This window comes from Anolis carolinensis, chromosome 1, assembly GCF_035594765.1.
Source record: "Anolis carolinensis isolate JA03-04 chromosome 1, rAnoCar3.1.pri, whole genome shotgun sequence".
NCBI classification, from domain to species: Eukaryota; Metazoa; Chordata; class Lepidosauria; order Squamata; family Dactyloidae; genus Anolis; species Anolis carolinensis.
This window is the reverse complement of record NC_085841.1, coordinates 290,937,447-290,957,536: the sequence shown is the minus strand read 5'-3', so window position 1 is coordinate 290,957,536 and position 20,090 is coordinate 290,937,447. Positions and strand designations below refer to the sequence as shown.

Here is a 20,090-nt window from a genome sequence, read left to right as displayed (position 1 = left end):
AGCCACATGTGTTGGTAGTATTTTCCCCTCTGTGGTATGAGAACAATTACTTGAGTTTGACAAATACATTCAACGCATATGTGTTCCGCTGTTTAATTTGTACATTGTTTATTGCTTTAAAAGTTTGATTTAGAGATAAAAAAAATCAATCCTATATTTAATGAGTAGGTATGCAATAATTTGTTTATTGCTCACTGCTGATCTTTGCATTATTCTCCATATATGACACTTCTGGTTTAGTAGTTTGTCATTGGTAGCTTTTAGTGAAGCATTTTTCAAGGTCATAGAAAAGGCTAGATATTGACGGAGTGCTGATCTTGCTTCAGGATGAATTTTGGAATATTAATTAATCAATTAACTTACATTTTGCTTTTGGTGCATAAAGCACTCATTATTATGTTTGCTTGCCAAGGTAATGGTATGGTATACTAGCCAGACTAGTATATCTTTAGGAATTGTGTTATGTGCCTTCGGACATTCTGCACACATACAAATAGTTTTACTCCCTCAGTAAATATGTTTAGAGTGATCTTGTGGAGGGAAGAGTGAAACCCAGAGAGAGTGGATTGGAACTGTGCTCCCCTTTTGCTGGCATTCATACAGCCATAACACATTTTTTGTTTAAATCTGCTTGATAACTGAGTACCTCTAATCATGCATACAGAAGCTATCTGGATATTAATTATACATATGCGGGCTATCTTCAAACTTTGAGATGATTTTCTGGAGTGTGGTGGAGTCATGGAAACAGTTTACTCCCTTCCATTTGTTAATTTTCTACACATCTGTTGTGTGAATAAGGGTATTAATGTTTGTTAATGCAAGAAGCATGGTTTGCTTTTGGGTGTTTAGGCAAATATAATTATGCTTCAGTATAATTCATGGAGTTGTTGTCGACCGCGTTTGGGGGATCGGGCCCCTTTAGAAGGAAGCCGATCCGGTCCTGAGGGAACGGACCTTGGCGAAGCCAAAAGAAGAATATAAGCCGCAATACAACCTGAAGCCTGAAATGAAGAAGGTCCGCCACGTTGAAGGAAAATCCGCCAAGGAGTTTTATTGAGCAATTCAGCTGAAAAGGACGCTAATAGTGATCATTCAATCTACTAGCGTAACATATGTTTCAAATAAAGCCATATTTATACAATGTTTTGGTCTGACAGCCCTTTGAATTTCCCGCCCCGCTTCCCTGCCCATCTGATCGCGGATAGGCTGAGAGGTTGAATGAGGCGGGCTTTCGTTTCCCGCCTTGCTCTGCTGGCCCAATGGGGAGCCGCTTATTGTCCCTATTCGGGCCAATCAGAGAGGAGGAGGCGGGAGCTATTGAGACAAAGAGGTGACCGGACAGGAAATATCTGATTAATTCTGGCCCAGCCGATTTCTAAAGGAATTAATGACACCCATCAAGGATGTCCGGGGTCCTGTCACGTTCACAGATTTTAGATATGTCTTTGGGGTGTCAGACGGGAAGTGGGTGGTGATGAGCCATCATTGACGGCCCCACAGGGTGCCTTCCTGCGGCGTCCTGGCCTGAGATGTGACAATGTTTGCCTTGGGGGCGAGTCACCTTTAGGAGTTTGGTGACTCGCCCTATATTGTCCATGCGGTCGGAATGAGAGGGGATTAAACTGTGGCAGATTATCCTTTTGTTTTTGGGAAGGGAGGTCTGAGTCATGGGGCTAGAGTTCAGGTTGGGGTCATAATATTTCCCATTTGATTTCATGATCTGCCAATTATACGGGATAAAATGAAAATTAAAAATAAAGTTGGAATATAAACCCAGCTAGGAAAAACACATATTTTCCGGGGATCCCAAAGAGTATAAATACATATAGGCAGATAGGTACATTTCAAGAAAATAAAGGAGAATCCATAAAGGTGGGTGACATTGCATAAAGGGGAATCATGAATGATATAAACAATCGATATAAGTAATAGGAAACATTTGATCAGAACGAAGTTCACAACATCTGGGGAATTCAACATAGAAGTGGGGTTCAAGCAACATGATTTCACAATCCATGAAGTTGTTATCTCTTGCCTCAGAGTGCAGGGATAATCCACAGTAAACTCCAGTAAAAAGTCCCAATCACCTTCTACTATAAATATATGGAATATAGAACATAAAGTCTTGATTTTTGAACTATCTTTTACAAAGTCCTGGAGGGGAGGTCACCTCGATCACATTTTCCCCCCTTCGGGGCTTGGAAATGGCTATGAACATTTCCCAAAGCCCCGACATTTCACTGCATGCAGGGCCTCTGCCTTGGTAGATCAGATTGTGCCTTTTTGTTGGAGGGCAGGAGCTTGAAGAGGTGAAAGCTGAGGTTCAGTCAGTGGTGGGTGATCCCATGGTGTTGAAACAGATGTCCCTTGGTCTGGAGTCATGGGAAATGGAGCATGAAGGTGGAGGTGGTGAGGGCTGGGGATGATGGAGGCTGTGATGCAGTACTCCCATTTGGCTGCCTTTTCTTGGCTGCAGCTTGGGCCCCCCCTTTGTAGTTGGCAGCTGGGGGCAACTGGGCACAGCTTCTGCGCCTCACAGCACGGCGCCTCCTGGTGACTGCAGGCAGGTCCAGCACTCCAACAGAGGAGACGGAAAGGAGAGAGTGCCTAGGGAAACTAAGGACAGATTATAAGCCCCCCCTCCCTCCCGTGGTGGGGTTAGTCAGGGAAGTCACTCATACCTTGTGAGGGCTCCAGCAGTCCTGGGGTCCTTCTTTGGCACAGCTCTGGTGAAAGTGGAACATCCTTCCCTCATGGTGGTCACTGGTAGAATCCTGTTCATTTCTTCTGGGACATCTTCTGCCATGGCGGCCAATTCTGTCCCCTGGTGATGTCATGAGGGCCTCCTTGGCAGCGTCAAAGGCAGACCTGCACTCAGTAGCCCTTTGCCAGGGCAGAACCAGGCCAGCTGGAGGGCACCATACGGTGGTCTGGCCATAAAAGCCTGCCATGTGCAAGAATCCTTTCAGCAGTGTCTTAGTCTCTAGCCCCTGAGCCAGGCAGATGGGGCTGCTTCCCCCGTGGGGGTCTCAGATCAGCCACAGGTGGGGCTGTCTCTTCTGGGTGACTGGGGGTCCGGGCTTACCCTCACAGGACCATCTCCAATGGCCTCTGGGTTCTAGCTGCTGCATGAAATCCACAGCGCACTCCGAGAGCCCCTACCCAGGTCTTAGAACTGTTCATGGTGGCAGGTATGGATTATGGGTCTTGCAGTCTGGTCTGATGTCCTCAGTCAGGTGGTTGGGTCCGGTCCTCTGGATCTCTTCAGCTGTGCCTGGAAGGTCCCCTGGACTCTAATGCCCTCCTCATAATTAAAGGCAGTTAGAGGGATTTTTTTAAAACATTCACACGCATGCACTCAGGGAAAGGGAGGGAGAAGGACCCGAAAGGAAGAAAGGAGATTGTTGGGGAACTGTGGAGAGTGAAAGAGTGCCTTCACTATAAAAGTAAACCAGGATTTTGACTGAATGTTTATAAGGAGAAATGGGGATGCTGGGAAGGAAGGGGGGGGGGAGCTTTGAAAAAGGAGAATGTTGAAGTGCATTTCGGCCTAGGAAAACATGAAGTGGAAGAGAGAGAGAGAGAGAGAAAAAAACTCACATATAGAAAAATACATCAATTCTTCCATCCCCCCCCTTTTCTCTCTAAGATAAGGGAGGCTTGAGGAGAGAGAGACAAGAAAAAGTTAAAACCACAGAAGCAGCAGGTTTTCTCTGGGGGGGGGGGTCTCACAAAATATTAGGGCTTGAACCTTTGAAAATAGGGAGGTGAGATGGCACAGAAGAAAAGGGAGAGAGAGAGAGCATAGCACTAAGCTAGTCCATTCCAGCCCTCCTTCCCAGAAAACTATATATCACTGGTGGCTTTTAAGGCAAAGGGGTGAGTAGAGAAGAGTTTACAGCCCACACATTACATAAACACACAAAATTTAATCAACACTTTTCTGGGAGTCCCCTTCCCCCACCCAAATCCTTTGCCATGCTTCCCAGATGGGAAAGAAAGAAAAAGGGGAAATTAAGAAACAGAAGCGGCTAAAGGAATGGCCCCCCTCCCCCCTTTTGTAAGGACCAAAGGAAATATAAGACAACACTGAGGTAAAATCTTAGGGATAGTGTCTAGAAAATGGGAACAAAGGGAAATAAGGGATTTTAAAAGGTGAGAAGAGAGGAAGGAGAGGAGAAATGGATTTGAGATTTGAGGGAGAGAGAGAGACTTTCACTCAGGCCGGGGAAGAGAGAGAGAGAAAAGAAAAAAAGGGTACAATTTGAGGGTAGGCAAGGCAGAATATCAAGTTGGAGAAGATTTGATTTGAAAGAAGGAAGCAATCCTTGGAGAACTATAGATCTTGGTGGCAGGCTTCAGGACTGAATCTTCTCCCCCCTTTGCCCCTCCAAAAACAGGAAGAGGAAAAAAGTGTCCTCTTTGCACAATCTCCCCGCGGCCCCTCCTTCTCCTGTCTCTCCAAGAGAGGAATGAGCGCAGAGAGAGAGAGAGAGAGAGAGAGAGAGAGAGAGAGAGAGAGAGAGAGAGCCTGGTGGGGGCAAGAGAAGGAGGGGGATGGTGGGGCGATTCTTCCCATCTAAGGAAAACTCAGAATGTGGCAGGAGTTGAGTGGCAGGGGCAGATACAATTTGGGGGGGGGGCATCAGGCTTCAAAGGAACGGCTGGGATGGGGGCTGAGAGAGTGTGAACAGTGTTTTGGATCAGGTGTGTTTCGGGGTGAGAGGGGAGGGGGCTGGGAGCCCTCCTTCACGTTAGACTGGGCTGAACTCTCTGGAGGGGAATTTCTTGGGGGGGGGATCCCTGAAGTAAGGGTTCCCTTGGAAGGCCAATTTGGGAGTCCTGGATCAGTGTAGGACTCAGGGTGAGGAGAAAAGGTGGGGATGGGGATTGGAGGAGGGGGCTGATGGGGTGGGGAGAAGGCAAGCAAATGTGTCCAGAAAATCCTCTGGAGGAGGGGGTAAGGGGAAAAGGGTCTAGGGGGGAATCTTTGGAGGGCTGTTTTTGGAGCCCAAATCTCTGCATGGGAAGACGTGGGCCCCCCTCCCCCCCTCCGATTCTCTCCCTGGCTTAGGGCCATGAACATTGCAGCATAAGCAAGTTGGGACCACTTGCCCTCCCCATGGTGAGTCACCTTAGGTCAACACTCCGAATTCGGTGACTCAAACGGGGGGCAAGCTGTTCCCCCTTCAAGGGCCACAAGGGGCCACTTATGTGCTCTGAGTTAGCCCAACCTGGCCTGCACCATGTTTTTTGATGCAAAGCCCACCCCAATTGGCCAGGATCTTGCCCAAAGGAGAATCCCTGGGGATGTCTGCTGGGGTGGGACACCCTAGACGTGCTTGAACAAACACCCATTCTTGGCTCAACCCCTGCCCAGTACCTGACAGTTAACGGAGTAACGACTCACCCAACCGGCCAGGTCAGCTCGTCCTACCGAGAGTTCCCTTCACCAAGACTGGATGGCTGGCGTTCGTGGAATCCGCAGGTGCCCCGGGAACACAACTGTTCCCCTACCCCGCGATTCTTGAACCTGTAATCTTACAAGCCAGACTGTTCTCACACGCCCCCCGGGTGCCAGATTTTCCCGCGTTTCACCAGGAATTTGTTACCGAGCCCTGATCCGAAGTGCAATACCTCCAGGACTCCTCCCACCTGGGTCTCAACAACGGGGCCGGTTCCCTTTTATTTTTACAGGGCGTCCCCTGTTTCACGTTGGCGCCTTTCCTTCGAGGAGCTAAAAATCTGCTTCCTCCTATCTGGCTCCTTTGTTCAGTACCCTGAATCAGATCTAGAGAGAGAAAGGGACTGCCAGAGAAATTTGGATGTGAAATGAGGTCAAATTGTTGGTCGGAGGGCCCTCCTTGCAGCCGTTTCTCTCCCCAACCTGTCCCAGAATATCTGGACCAAGGTCGCCGCTTGGAATTTTAGCCTAAAAAAATGGATCTTTGGAACTTCCAAGCAAGTCCCTTCGTGGTAAAGCCAAATTATGTTGTCGACCGCGTTTGGGGGATCGGGCCCCTTTAGAAGGAAGCCGATCCGGTCCTGAGGGAACGGACCTTGGCGAAGCCAAAAGAAGAATATAAGCCGCAATACAACCTGAAGCCTGAAATGAAGAAGGTCCGCCACGTTGAAGGAAAATCCGCCAAGGAGTTTTATTGAGCAATTCAGCTGAAAAGGACGCTAATAGTGATCATTCAATCTACTAGCGTAACATATGTTTCAAATAAAGCCATATTTATACAATGTTTTGGTCTGACAGCCCTTTGAATTTCCCGCCCCGCTTCCCTGCCCATCTGATCGCGGATAGGCTGAGAGGTTGAATGAGGCGGGCTTTCGTTTCCCGCCTTGCTCTGCTGGCCCAATGGGGAGCCGCTTATTGTCCCTATTCGGGCCAATCAGAGAGGAGGAGGCGGGAGCTATTGAGACAAAGAGGTGACCGGACAGGAAATATCTGATTAATTCTGGCCCAGCCGATTTCTAAAGGAATTAATGACACCCATCAAGGATGTCCGGGGTCCTGTCACGTTCACAGATTTTAGATATGTCTTTGGGGTGTCAGACGGGAAGTGGGTGGTGATGAGCCATCATTGACGGCCCCACAGGGTGCCTTCCTGCGGCGTCCTGGCCTGAGATGTGACAATGTTTGCCTTGGGGGCGAGTCACCTTTAGGAGTTTGGTGACTCGCCCTATATTGTCCATGCGGTCGGAATGAGAGGGGATTAAACTGTGGCAGATTATCCTTTTGTTTTTGGGAAGGGAGGTCTGAGTCATGGGGCTAGAGTTCAGGTTGGGGTCATAATATTTCCCATTTGATTTCATGATCTGCCAATTATACGGGATAAAATGAAAATTAAAAATAAAGTTGGAATATAAACCCAGCTAGGAAAAACACATATTTTCCGGGGATCCCAAAGAGTATAAATACATATAGGCAGATAGGTACATTTCAAGAAAATAAAGGAGAATCCATAAAGGTGGGTGACATTGCATAAAGGGGAATCATGAATGATATAAACAATCGATATAAGTAATAGGAAACATTTGATCAGAACGAAGTTCACAACATCTGGGGAATTCAACATAGAAGTGGGGTTCAAGCAACATGATTTCACAATCCATGAAGTTGTTATCTCTTGCCTCAGAGTGCAGGGATAATCCACAGTAAACTCCAGTAAAAAGTCCCAATCACCTTCTACTATAAATATATGGAATATAGAACATAAAGTCTTGATTTTTGAACTATCTTTTACAAAGTCCTGGAGGGGAGGTCACCTCGATCACAGAGTCACCACACATTGTCAGGTGACTTAAAGGAACATCACATTAATGAAGTAAAATATTGTTAATTCATTAGTTAATATATTAATTGCATATATAATTAATTACTATAGAAGAATTAATGCATTTTTGTTTCTTTAAATAACTACTATATTTCCTTTGTGAAAACAGCACATGAATTGTCCTGCTTTAAATGTTAATAATACACACATGTGCAGCAGTATAAACTTCCAGTGTTTCTATATATGAGTAAAAAGCTTCAGTATATTAATCTGGCCATTTGAGGTTATTCATTCACATTATTTGTCTTCATTTAAAGACAGAAGTTCGGTTTTCTTGCTTTTTTATTATCCTTTTCCATCTATATTTCCCCCTTTGTAGCCAGTGTACTTGTTTCTGTGTACTTATTTGACCTTGCTCAGTTATGTAGGTTTATTAGGAAGGGGGAGAATAATCAACACAGTATATTGCAAGAGTTTTCTTTGATGTTGCCTTTCCAAAAAAGTAAACAGTCAAACAGAAAAGTCCATGTTTTTGGTTAATGTATAATACTGTCTAGGGGGCATACCCGTATGATGAAATTTTAAGGTGATTCTCCATTTCCACATGCTGCTTCTTCTGTTCCCTGCCCTGGTTTTGGTCTGATGTATATCTTGATTCCATTTTAGTGGCTCATGACTTTGGATTGGGTGGGATTTTAAATGGCTGACGACACAAAGTAAAACCTATTCAGTTGGAAGGGACTTAATTCACTATTTTATCTATGAAAGCCCATGCTTTCTAGCTACCGTGTTTTCCCAAAAATAAGACAGTTTCTTATCTTAATTTTTGCTCTCAAAGATGCTCTAGGTCTTATTTTCAGGGGATGTCTTATTTTTCCATGAAGAAGAATTCACATTTATTGTTGAACAAAAAAATGAACATTTATTATATACTGTACAGTAGTTGTCATCACAAACCACCATAACCAGACAAACTGTGAATCCTATCAAGAATTTCTTGTTACTGCCATTATTTCCATGTACAATACTCTATGGTAGGTACATTTACCAATCCTGCATGCTCTGGTGTTCTGTTTGTTGGGCATGCTTCAAAACAAAAACTTTGCTAGGTCTCACTTTTGGGGGAGGCCTTATATTGAGCAATTCAGCAAAACCTCTATTAGGTCTTATTTTCTGGGGATATTTTATTTTAGGGGAAACAGGGTAGCCTTCTACATTTCTTTCTCTTCTCTTCCTTCCCTTTCTTCTTTTGAGGAATTAGTTTGTTATTATTACTTGCCATCAAATCGACTTTAATATATATTAGCTCTCTGAATGGGAGACTTTCAAGAGATTGAGTCATGCAAACTCAGACTGAGTCAATCCACTTGTAATGTGGTCTCCTTCTTTTTCTACTGCTTTCCACTTTTCCAGTGCTTATATCAAGCCCCCAGTGGCACAATACATTAAACCTTTGTGCCGGCAGGACTGCTGACTGACAGGTCAGTGGTTTGAATCTCAGGAGAGCGGGTGAGCTCCCTCTGTCAGCTCCAGCTCCCCATGCAGGGACATGAGAGAAGCCTCCCACAAGGAGGGTAAAACATCAAACATCCGGGCATCCCCTGAGCAATGTCCTTGCAGACTGCCAGTTCTCTCACACCAGAAGCGACTTGCAGTTTCTCAAGTTTCTCCTGACACGAAAAAGTGCTTATATCTCAAACATGCAAAGTCATAATACAATGCAATTATTTCAGGAATAAACTACCTTCTTGCTGCAACTCAGTAAGCACAGCTACATCATCACAATGGTAAAATAGAATAATATGCCTCTGTACATGTTTCAGCTTAGAACTTGGTCATCTAGGAGTAGGTTTGATTTACGTCCACTTCCTAGAAATTATTCAATGAATAAGATTGACTACAACATACCTGCTATCATGTTCTCGGAAACATGATATTTTATCCAAGGAAAAAAGCTCATGTTATATGACACATTGAGTGCCAGTGTGGTATTGTTGTTTGAGCACTGAGCTATGATTCTGGAAACTGGGATAATTCACTGCTCAGCCATAGAAACCCACTGGGTGACCTTGGGTGAGTCACACACAAAGCCCCAGAAAACTCCAATCACAACACATTGTATATTGTTTCAGTAGCTCAGGAGTGTTATCCCATTGACTGGAACAAAATTTCTGCAATAGGTGAAAGAGAGGAGCATGAATAAAAACCAAGCAGCCATTTCTTTGTTGCTATTTATCCTTGTATTGATGGATCACATTTCAGTGTATTGTATATATAAAGTGAAAGAAAAAGAGAAGGTGCAAACAAAACTTTTAGAGGAAAATGATAGCCAAGGAGAAAATGGTCAGAAAAGAAGTGGCACTGGTTGTCAGTCAAGACTGGAAGAGCATTTTAGATTTGAGTATGCAGCTGTTTTTTCCAATGATTGACAAGGTGCTTGCTGTTTATTGTTGTCTCATTTGTAATAGTTCCTGGATGAAATGAATTATCTCTATCCATTACAATCTGGCTTCATGTCTGGTTATAGAAGAGTGACAGATAACGCCACTTTGTTCAATGTTCTGTGCTAGAAACTGGATAAGGGACCATGGAGGATCACGGTAGTCTTGTGAACTGTCCATCTGGAATGTGACTTGGAGCAGTTGTTTCATTGTGGGCCCAATCTTTATGGGATGACTAGTGTAGTGGGTGCTATTTGTTTAACTCTGTGGCTATTGGTCTCTGATGTCCCTCGGTCTGTATCTTGTTATTTAACAATTACATTAAACTGCTGGGAAATAGAGTTTGGCATGTTGGGGTTCTGTGCATACAGCAATCCAGTGACACAAACTCTGGCTTTTCCATCTAGATCCAGAAAGCCCTTTCAGTTATAAATCAGTGTGTGATAATTTTAACAGACTTGAAGAGGGCAAACAAATAGAGACTGAGAAAGTCAGAAGTGTTCTTGGTAATCTGAAAACCAGATCAGGGGTTGAGAGTTTATTCTGCTGGGGTCAGACTCTTCTTGGGTATAAATTCAATTGCTAATTTCAACTAGAGTAGAACAATCAGAAAACCAAGATTATGGCAACCAGACTGGCAAATAGAGGGAGAAAACGTGGAGGCAGTGACAGACTTTATATTTCTAGACGTGAAGATCACTGCAGACGCAGACTCCAGCCAGGAATTCAGAAGACATCTACTTCTTGGGAGGAGAGCAATGGCCAACCTCGATAAAATAGTGAAAAGCAGAGACATCACACTGGCAACGAAGGTCCGCATAGTTAAAGCAATGGTATTCCCCATAGTAACCTATGGATGCGAGAGATGGACCATAAGGAAGGCTGATCGAGGGAAGATATATACTTTTGAACTTTGGTGCTGGAGGAAAATCCTGAGAGTGCCTTGGATCCCAAGGAGATCAAACCAGTCCATCCTCCAGAGAATAGTCCCCGGCTGCTCACTGGAGGGAAGGATATTAGAGGCAAAGATGAAGTATTTTGGCCACATCATGAGAAGACAGAAAAGCTTGGAAAAGATCATGATGCTGGGGGAAATGGAAGGAAAAAGGAAGAGAGGCCGACCAAGGGGGAGATGGATGGATGGTATCCTTGAAGTGACTGGCTTGACCTGAAAGGAGCTGGGGGCGGCGACGGCCAACAGGAAGCTCTGGTGTGGACTGGTCCATGAGGTCACGAAGAGTCGGAAAAACTGAGTGATTGAAGAAGAAGAAGATGAACAATCAGATAAATGGGAACTTAATAAATCAACACTTACATACATTTAATTGATTCAGATCTACTCTAGTTTGGACTAGCAATGGGATTTAGGACTAGTGGTCACTGGTGACAGGCCTGGACGCCCAGCTGTTGATAGTGGCCAGAATGATGTTTGCACAATTTAGGCTACTGCTTTAATTGCATCCACTCCTGAAGATGCTGTATGTGATACATGCTTAGGGCATATCTATATTAACCAGTTATTCCGAAGGGCAGGCGAATCCACTCCATGATGGCTAAATAATGCATGGAATAATACTGGTTCCTCAACATGGCCATCACATACTTCTTGGCACTCAGGCCACCAAGGGTCATGAGAAGGCACTTACAGTCCCTTTCTGTTCTTATCTTCCTGGTGGACAGCAGATGCAACATGGGTTGTGTCCTTTACTCATCACCTGAAGTGACACTAACCTGAGCAATAAGGCAATCAGAGGAGTGAAAGATTGGATGTGATTTGTCCTCTTCCTGCCTCACTCTGACTGATGTCACTTCAGGTGTCAAACAGCCAACTAACATTAGTCATGATGCACCAGCTGGCTGGCATGATGATGAGAACCATGGTGGTGGTGATGGTGGTGGTAAGGGTCAACCTATGGGTCCCCAGATGTTTTGGCCTTCAATTACCAGAAATCCTAACAGCTGGTAAAGTGGTTGGGATTTCTGGGAGTTATAGGCTAAAACACCTGAGGACTCACAGGTTGAGAACCACTGGCATAGAGCCACCCAAAGTTACATCCTGTTTGGACTACTACCGTGTGCTCTGTCAGGAGCTGCCTTCATGCATTTTTGGAAATGCCTCCTAATACATAGTTGCTATCAGACTGCTGAGATCATGTAATGTATTGCATCACTTCAGATTGTGTGTGGGGGAAATCATATTTATAATTATCACATAAATTAAAAATCCTTTCCTCCCTTTTGAGGAGATTGCAATCTGATCGAGAACATCTTACCTATCTGTCATTTGATCCATCTGTTCTCTCATTTAATCTGAGGTCTTTGCCACTATATGTGAAATGTTAAACATATCAGCCCAGTACCCAATGTGCTTTGTATTCTAATACAGCATGTATATTACCTGGGGACAAAATTTAAAGGGTATGCTAAATGTGTAAATATTCCACAAATAATGTTTTCCAGCTTCTATTTATCATGTTTACATTGGGCATATAATCTGTGCCCTTATTTTGTCAGAGGCAAGCCTCTCACAAAACAAATTTGGTAGTTGAAAGTACACTATCTTCTTTATTTCTCTTTCTCTAGTTTTAGACATGGTAAGAACAACAGACAGTTGGTGAGCTGTGTGATTGGCAGGGGAGAGGAGGCTGGGTTGCGAGACAACCTGGCTTGGGTTCATTGTTCTGCATTCGCAGCTGGAAGTCAGTACAGTCCCTGGAAAGTTTGGTTTTTCAAAACAAATATCTTTCTGCCTCCTTGTGCCAGCTCTGTGAGGAACTGACATTTTGAGGATTCATTTCTTTTGAGTCATGTCACAGGTAAGCCTTTTACATATCATATGAGCAGTTTGGGACAAGGAAGCTGGAAGGTGTAGGGGGAGGGGGGCAGTGTCATGTTCCTTCCCTCGACAAGTGCATTTCAAAGAAGGAACAAATGCATTATGCAAGAAGCCCCAACATGGCCTTCCGAGCTTCAGCAATAGATTTTAATTTTCTTTGCTGTACTTTTATATTTGTCTGTCAGAATAGTACAGGTGTGAGCCTTGCGCCATTTCATTGGAAGGAAACTCTTTTGAAAATGTCTGAGCAAACCTTGATTCTTAACAAAATGAATGTGTGATTATTTGCTCTTCTTTGCTAAATAAAGAATAGTTTACACTCTGCCAAGTGTTTCATCTTTTAATAGGAGAAAAGAGGATAACAGTATTACTCCGCTACCTTTGTTCTTTTTCTTTGACATTGCTTTTTTCCATATGTGCTCATTCACAAGGAACTAGTGTTAAATGTGTGACTAATGCTTCCTTGGGTTGACTGGACAGTTTTCCCCTCTTCAAAATAAAACACACATAAAATAAATTGCTCTTTATTAATTCCTATATTTAGATTGTGTAGTCCATTTGATCATACAAATCTAACTCTCTGTGTTAAAAACAGTTTGCTGACATGCTATCATATGAAACTCACAATGCAGTAAAACTACAGTATATATATACTCTTATACATATTCCCAAATTCAAAGTTTGGAAAAATTACTTTTTGAATTACAACTCCCAGAATTTCCTGATCAGTACAACCTTGCTGGCAGAATGGTTCTGGAAATTGTAATCCAAAAAATAACTTTTCCAAAACTGTGCCCAGACATGAACTGGGTTCTTTTGCAATATAATCAAGTGTGTGTTGATGGATCTCCATTTCCTTTTGTATGGGATCAAATGACAAATCTCCTGAGTAATGGGGAAGGCAGGCAGAGAGAGAAACTAGCTTACACATGATGTCTTTGTTAATTAGATGCCAGCTAAGTTTGTTTTTCATGGAAACCTGACAGGAAGCCATGCAATTCTCTTTGGAAGCCCCGTGTATCCGTACAAATGTATGGATTATATGCTATGATTAAGTGATTGTATTATCTTGCCTTTCTACTTAAAAACAGTGCTTCGAGTAGGGATGTAGTTTCCCCTCCCAAGGAATGCATTGCCTCCACAAATAAGAATGCTGAGCTTCAAATCAAAATTTCATTCAGTTCCCAAGTTTCTGGCATCTTAGAAAATTAGATAATAGAACTATTTTATGTGGTGCATTTGTGTTATCTAGGTTACTTTGCCTGCCCTTTTTCTTTGAATGCCTAAACTGCAAACTGGCTGAAGTTTTAAGTTACTCCAATGCTATGCTAGAAGTTAGTGGACTGAAGGACAATTTCATGGGTGGGAGAGCAGAATTTTTAAGAAGGCAATGTCCTCAATTTACCACCCTCCCCCCGCCCAAATACCTTGGCTTCAACATATCTAATAAGCATAATTAAGAACAACAAAATAATTTTAGGAAACCACAGTTTAACATCTTTATACTCCACCTAAATGCATCATGAATGGGAACTAATCGTAACTCTTAATGGTGTAATATACAATTACATGAGAATGATGTGGAAAAGGCATACAGCATAGATTAAGAAGTCATTCCTGTCCTACTTCAGGGCCACCTACTCCAGTATTTGAAACAGTTTCTGGAGTTATTTCCAGGGTCAACTGCAATCCTGTACTGTGTGACTTCAGTATATGCTGTGTCAGTAAACTTTGTCACTTTGACATTTGCAACATAGTTTTTGTCAGCCTGTTTCTTGGAAGAGTGTAAAATGTAGTGTCCATGAGTTAAGAAGTATTCTGGAGATATGCAAAAATGCAAGCTTGCCAATGAGAGGACATGCATGGTGCTAACTGGGAAAGAAGATTGTGGTCTGTTAAAATTTAATCCTTATTTTGTAAAAGCAGCAGTAGTTTCAGCAAGTTTGGCTTTCCAATAGACTAGCTTTATTTCTTTTTTTCTTGAAACACTCTAAATCATTCAACACACATCCCTTGAAACTGGATGTGTGGTATATGTTTCATTCTCTTAGTCAACACCGAAAGCATTGAAGTGACAGAGAAGATTTTATTTTGCCACTTTCAAAGTTTTAGCATGACATGTTTTATTTGTTACCCCAATGGCCTTTTACTATCTATTTTAATGTAATTCATGTATATTACCTTTTACAAAGGTAATACTGATGTCCTTAATTCAAAGAACAACAAATGTTACATAATTACATTGTTCTTCTTCACTGTGTAATACCTGCTAGAGAAAGGTTCATTTAACAAATGGATCCTGCTGATTTTTGCTGTTTTGCTACTAGTGTAAATTTTTGATACCATTTTCTACTTCAGAGAGTTTTATTTATTTTTTGGTCCTTTTATCCATCACATTACTTGAGGTGGCTTAAAAATCACATAACAGAAATACACCTCATATGTTAAAAATGCATGACAATGTCAGTAAGCAGAACACTAGCATAATTTAATCTATAGATCACTAGCTGTGCCCGGCCATGCGTTGCTGTGGCGTTGTCTGGTGGTGTTGGTGAGAAATTTGAGTTAGTGGTGGTATTGAATGTCTGTTGTATGGTTGTCTTTATGTTTAGTATGTATTTGGTTGTTTGTGTACTGTGAAAGTGGTGAGAGTAGAGGGGGTCTTTGTCCCTGTGTAGTATTGTATAGTATTTATATGTTGTTCAAGTGTTTTGAATGCTTAGATTGTGTCCTGGTGCATAGTAGAAAGGGTTGGGGTGGATGGCCCTTAGGGATGTCTCCAAACTATTGGATTCTATACTTCTATTATTATTATTATTATTATTATTATTATTATTATTGTTATCATCATGATAATCATCTTCATTATCATCATCATTATTATAAAGTGGGTGGATGGTCATCTTTCAGGAATGGTTGGATTGTGTCGTCTTGCATGGTAGAAGGAGGTTGTACTGGATGATCCTTAGGGGTCTCTGCAAACCTTAGGATTCCGTGATATTGTTATTATTGTCATCAAGAGAATGTACGGCCATCTGTTGGGAATGTTTGGATTGTGTTCTCCATGGCAGGAAGGGGTTGGACTGGATGGCCTTTAGGGGTCTCTGCTATCTCTGTGACTGTAGGATTCTATTATTATTTTTATTGTGGAGATTGTGGAGATATTGGATGGCCATCTGTCAGGGATGTTTAGATTGTGTCCTGCTGTATGGTAGAAGGAAGTTGTACTGGATGATCCTTAGGGGTCTCTGCAAACCTTAGAATTGTATGTTGTTGTTATTATTATTATTGTTATATTGTTATTATCATTGAGAGGCTGGGTGGCCATCTGTTGGGAGTGCTTGGATTGTGTCCTGCATGGCAGATCGTGGGAGGTGTTAGCTGGCCCTGATTGTTTAGTGTCTGGAATTCCCGTTTTAAGAGTGTTGTTTTTTATTTGGTGGTCTGATTTTAAGCTTGTTAAAATATTAGGAGTCAGATTGTGTTGATTGTCATGGTTTTTAGCATATATTTAAAATATTGAGTATTAAAATATTGAGTTGGATATTCTAGAATGTTGGATAAGGGATAGTGTAGTGCAGATAAATAATATAAATAAATAAAGTGTGTGTATATATATATATATATATATATATATAATTATATATATAGTATATAATTGTATATCTTGTAGAGCTTCTGTGTGTCTTTGTGGAGTAGTGCTTCTGTGTGTCTTTGTGGAGTAGTGTAGAATGACTGGTGGCTGGGTTTGCTTCTCTTTCTTTCTGTTGTGAGAGTAAATAATCCGGATGATGGGCGGGCGCTAGGACCCAGGGCACAGCTTTTTCCCATTGCCTGCCTTTCCTCTAGCCAGTGAGCTGGATTGTTCTGGTCTGGCCATGAGGCTTCTCCTTCCCCCCGGCATGGCTCCCCGCGTCCGTGGTTCTCTCCTTTTAGTGAGGGAAAGTGGGTGCCGCCATTGTTGCTCTCGTGGTCAGGAGAAGCAGGAGGAGCAGGGAGAGTGCGGTTGACATGCTGGTCATGGAGGAGGCCAGAGGTTCTGCCGTAAGTGAGACACGTGGGGTGGGAGGCTGGGAGGGGAGATGAGAGGGAGGTGTGTGCGCAAGAAGGGTTGGGTGAGTGGATGGGGCACCATGGTGGGAAGCGCGAGGAGGGCATCTTTGCGCAAGCGTAGATGGTGCGTTGTGGGTTTGTGTGATTTTCTGTCCGTGTGGAGGTGCGTGACGTGATCTTTTGTTGTTTCAACCTTAAGGCATGGATGTTGTATTGTGTGGTTAAATTGCTAGGTTGGGGGGGTGTTTAGTTCTGTTGTTTTGCTCGGTGCCGGGATTCCATTACCATTCTTTCTCTCTATATATATTCCATTCTAGGAGGAAATAAGTCTTCCTGAACAGATCAGCTTTCATGACCCTTTTGTGGCAACTTGGTCCAACATACTCTAGATATGTTGTAATATGAAGCCCATCATTCCCAAATCTAGTTGTTTTTGACACTTGTTGTTTAAGACAGTGGATTTGTGGTACAACATATAATTTGGAAAGGGCAGTGGACCTCAAGATTTTTTTTATTTTTTTGCAGTGACGGAAGATTGTGTTCCAAAGTAATTATACCATCAGTGAGAAGACTTTGGCTCCTCCACTATATAGCAACAACAACTTTTTAAATGATGTTAGGTCAGCCTTTCCAAACCCTAAATAACTTTCAAGTCTTGGGGAACCCTTCATCAAAATGATTATACCTACAAATGACCCCCCACCGCACCCCCAGAATTATGACTACAAATCTCTGGTTAAGAAATCCTATGTTAGGCTGTAGCAGAAAATTGTTGTATGAAAGTTAGAGAAGGTTTAACAAATAGTTTTCTGGCTAGAGAGATATTTTGCCAAGTGATTTGTTGAATGGGTTGTATGCTTCTTGAGTCAGGTGTATGAGATTCAGTGACTAGACAAGTTACTGTGGCAACAATTCCATCTGTGGACAAATATCATTAACCTTTTAAATAGTATAATACATGTGGTTTTTGTATGCAAAAAGTATTAAGCATCTATAGTTAAAAAAGATCTCAGACAGAAAGACTGGGAAAGATCCTTGCCTCAAATCTTAGATCTTGGAGAAGCAGTACCATCTGAATTAGACTGAGGTGGCTCGAAGATAAATCTGGACCTGTGAGTAGATCTCTGGAAGACTGGGAAATTTCTAAAGTCCTCCTATTGCTTAACAAAAGCAGAAACAATTAAACATCTTAAATTAAACTGCTGGAAAAAAAGAAAGTTTAATTTACCAGCATTGGAATTTCATAGGAAAGGGCTATATGTTGCACCAAATTTTGGATTCTAATAAAAATAAGAAGTGTGTTCTGCTCACCCTTGGATTAGACAATATTGGGTTAGATAGACCAATGCTTTGATGTTATAAGGCAGTACTACATGCCCTTGTGTTTGACACCAGCCTTTGACATTCTTTCTTTAAAAAGCAACATGTTATCAATCAGGAATGCATTGCTTGCTACTCAATAATGATGAATAATGGAATGTGTTATTAATTCGTTTCTGTCAGCCTTGTTATTACTTTTTTAGAGTTCCCATTAGCAGAATACCCTTGAAATATATGAATGAGTTAGTACTTGTTCTGCGTAAATATGCCTGTTAGGGATCTTGTACCTTTGGCCAAATAGTGCATCAGGCAAAATGGAATCAAAAACCCACATTTACACAAACCCATCTAAAAGGGTGAACATATAGCAATCAAGATACTGTATACACAATAGCTGTATTGGAGAATAGCAAATATTATAGTAGAACTTCACAAATGGCAAAAGTAAATACAGACCAGCAAATCTGCAAGACTGCGTAGACTGTTTGAAGCTGCAAGGATTGTTACAGGGAATGAGAGATGAAAGCTAGAGGTTCAAAGCTAAAGGCAATACTGTATATACTTTTCCTAATCCACACACACACACCAGAAAAAGGGGAAGCAGTTTTGGAGAGCTGCAATGTGCAAAGAAAGTAGTCCCCTAAAGATAGGTTTAAGAGATTAAGAAATTGCCTCTCCTTAGCCAGATTTAATTGTGAGACACTATGGAGCCCTCCTAGCTAAAACAGTGCAATGAAAGAAAGACGAGCTAACAAAGGTACTCTGCATCAGTTAGTTATCTGAAAAAAACTATACATTTATGAGTGTGTGTGGCCAAAATCCTGGATTCTAAGAGTCTAAAGGTGTGATTTCAATTCACAGGGACTTTTGTTAAGGCAGCAGGTGAAAGCCTAAACTAGGTCAGTGGTTTAAAGCAAGGGGCTCCAGAAGGAGACAGGCAGCTCAATGTCTTGCTTCAAGTAAATACCCCACCTCAAATTGGATTCATTTGTGTTTAGAATTCATTTGAAAGTGTCTCAGAAAAATGGATGACATCAAATTGTCTCCAAAATAAAAAGACTTTTTAAAGTAAAGGTTACCCACCTGAATTTCCTGAGGCACAGTACAATATTTGGATTAACCAAACAGCCACTTTAAAAAGGCATTACAGAAGTGTTAAGTCAGTCATCCTTGTCCCAAAGGTGACATTTTCCATCAGTGTCATTTCCTGCTGGCAATGCATAGTCTGTCAAATGACAGGCCACATGCCTGGAGACAGAAATTTGTCTAGGGGGCATTCATGATTTCAGTTGTTTAATCAGGAAATTTAAGCTACTAATAGAGATTAGCAAAGCTACAAAATTTGACCTGGAAAGATCTTTCCAGGTAACCCTTCAGATCCAGGTAACCCTTCAGTGTCCTTGACCAGACAATCAAAAAGTGATTTCATATTAGGACATACACATCCCAGCAGAGGCATTGCAGAGATCTGGCTATCTCTTAACACTCCTGTACTAAAAATGGCCTCAGATAGTCAAGCACGTCCAGGCTCCTGCCCAGGTTTGCTGAATGGTTCACTGAAATAATAATAAAAAAATATTTAAGTAATGTTTAAGAAATAACAAATACACGTGACTTACTTGCAAGTAATATTACTTACTTACTTACTTAGGCGATCCCTCGTAGTTCGAGGACGATTGTCTTCCATCTTGGGGGTGTGTCCGTAGATGGCTGAAGAGACCTATTCTTGATCTGCATGTTCTCCCGGAGTGAGGACATCGGTTTCCAGGAGGAAGGCAGTCCCAGTCAGGGTTGGTTTGATGCTCCTTCCTCTTGGCACGTTTCTCCCTTAAGCCCTCCATTCATGCCTCTTCAAACTCCGCAGCACTGCTGGTCACAGCTGACCTCCAATTAGAGCGCTCAAGGGCCAGGGCTTCCCAGTTCTCATGTCTATGTCACAGTTTTTAAGGTTGGCTTTAAGCCCATCTTTAAATCTCTTTTCCTGCCCACCAACATTACGTTTCCCGTTCTTGAGTTCGGAGTAGAGCAACTGCTTTGGGAGATGGTGATCAGGCATTTGGACAACGTGGCCAGTCCAGTGGAGTTGATGGTGTAGGAGCGTCGCTTCAATGCTGGTGGTCTTTGCTTCTTCCAGCACGCTGACATTTGTCCGCC

At 42.4% G+C, this 20,090-nt stretch overlaps 1 protein-coding gene and 1 long non-coding RNA gene across 9 annotated transcripts in view; one reads left to right on the top strand and one right to left on the bottom strand.

The window, feature by feature from the left end:
* Window positions 1-20,090, top strand: part of shank2 (SH3 and multiple ankyrin repeat domains 2) — a 405,147-nt gene that overhangs the window by 6,769 nt on the left and 378,288 nt on the right. The window lies entirely within an intron of this gene.
* On the bottom strand, window positions 1,029-12,357 carry LOC134295421 (uncharacterized). The gene is made up of 2 exons (XR_010001984.1): window positions 3,089-12,357; window positions 1,029-2,947 (listed from the first exon to the last, which is right to left on the bottom strand). It is a non-coding gene; the product is annotated as an uncharacterized LOC134295421 (long non-coding RNA).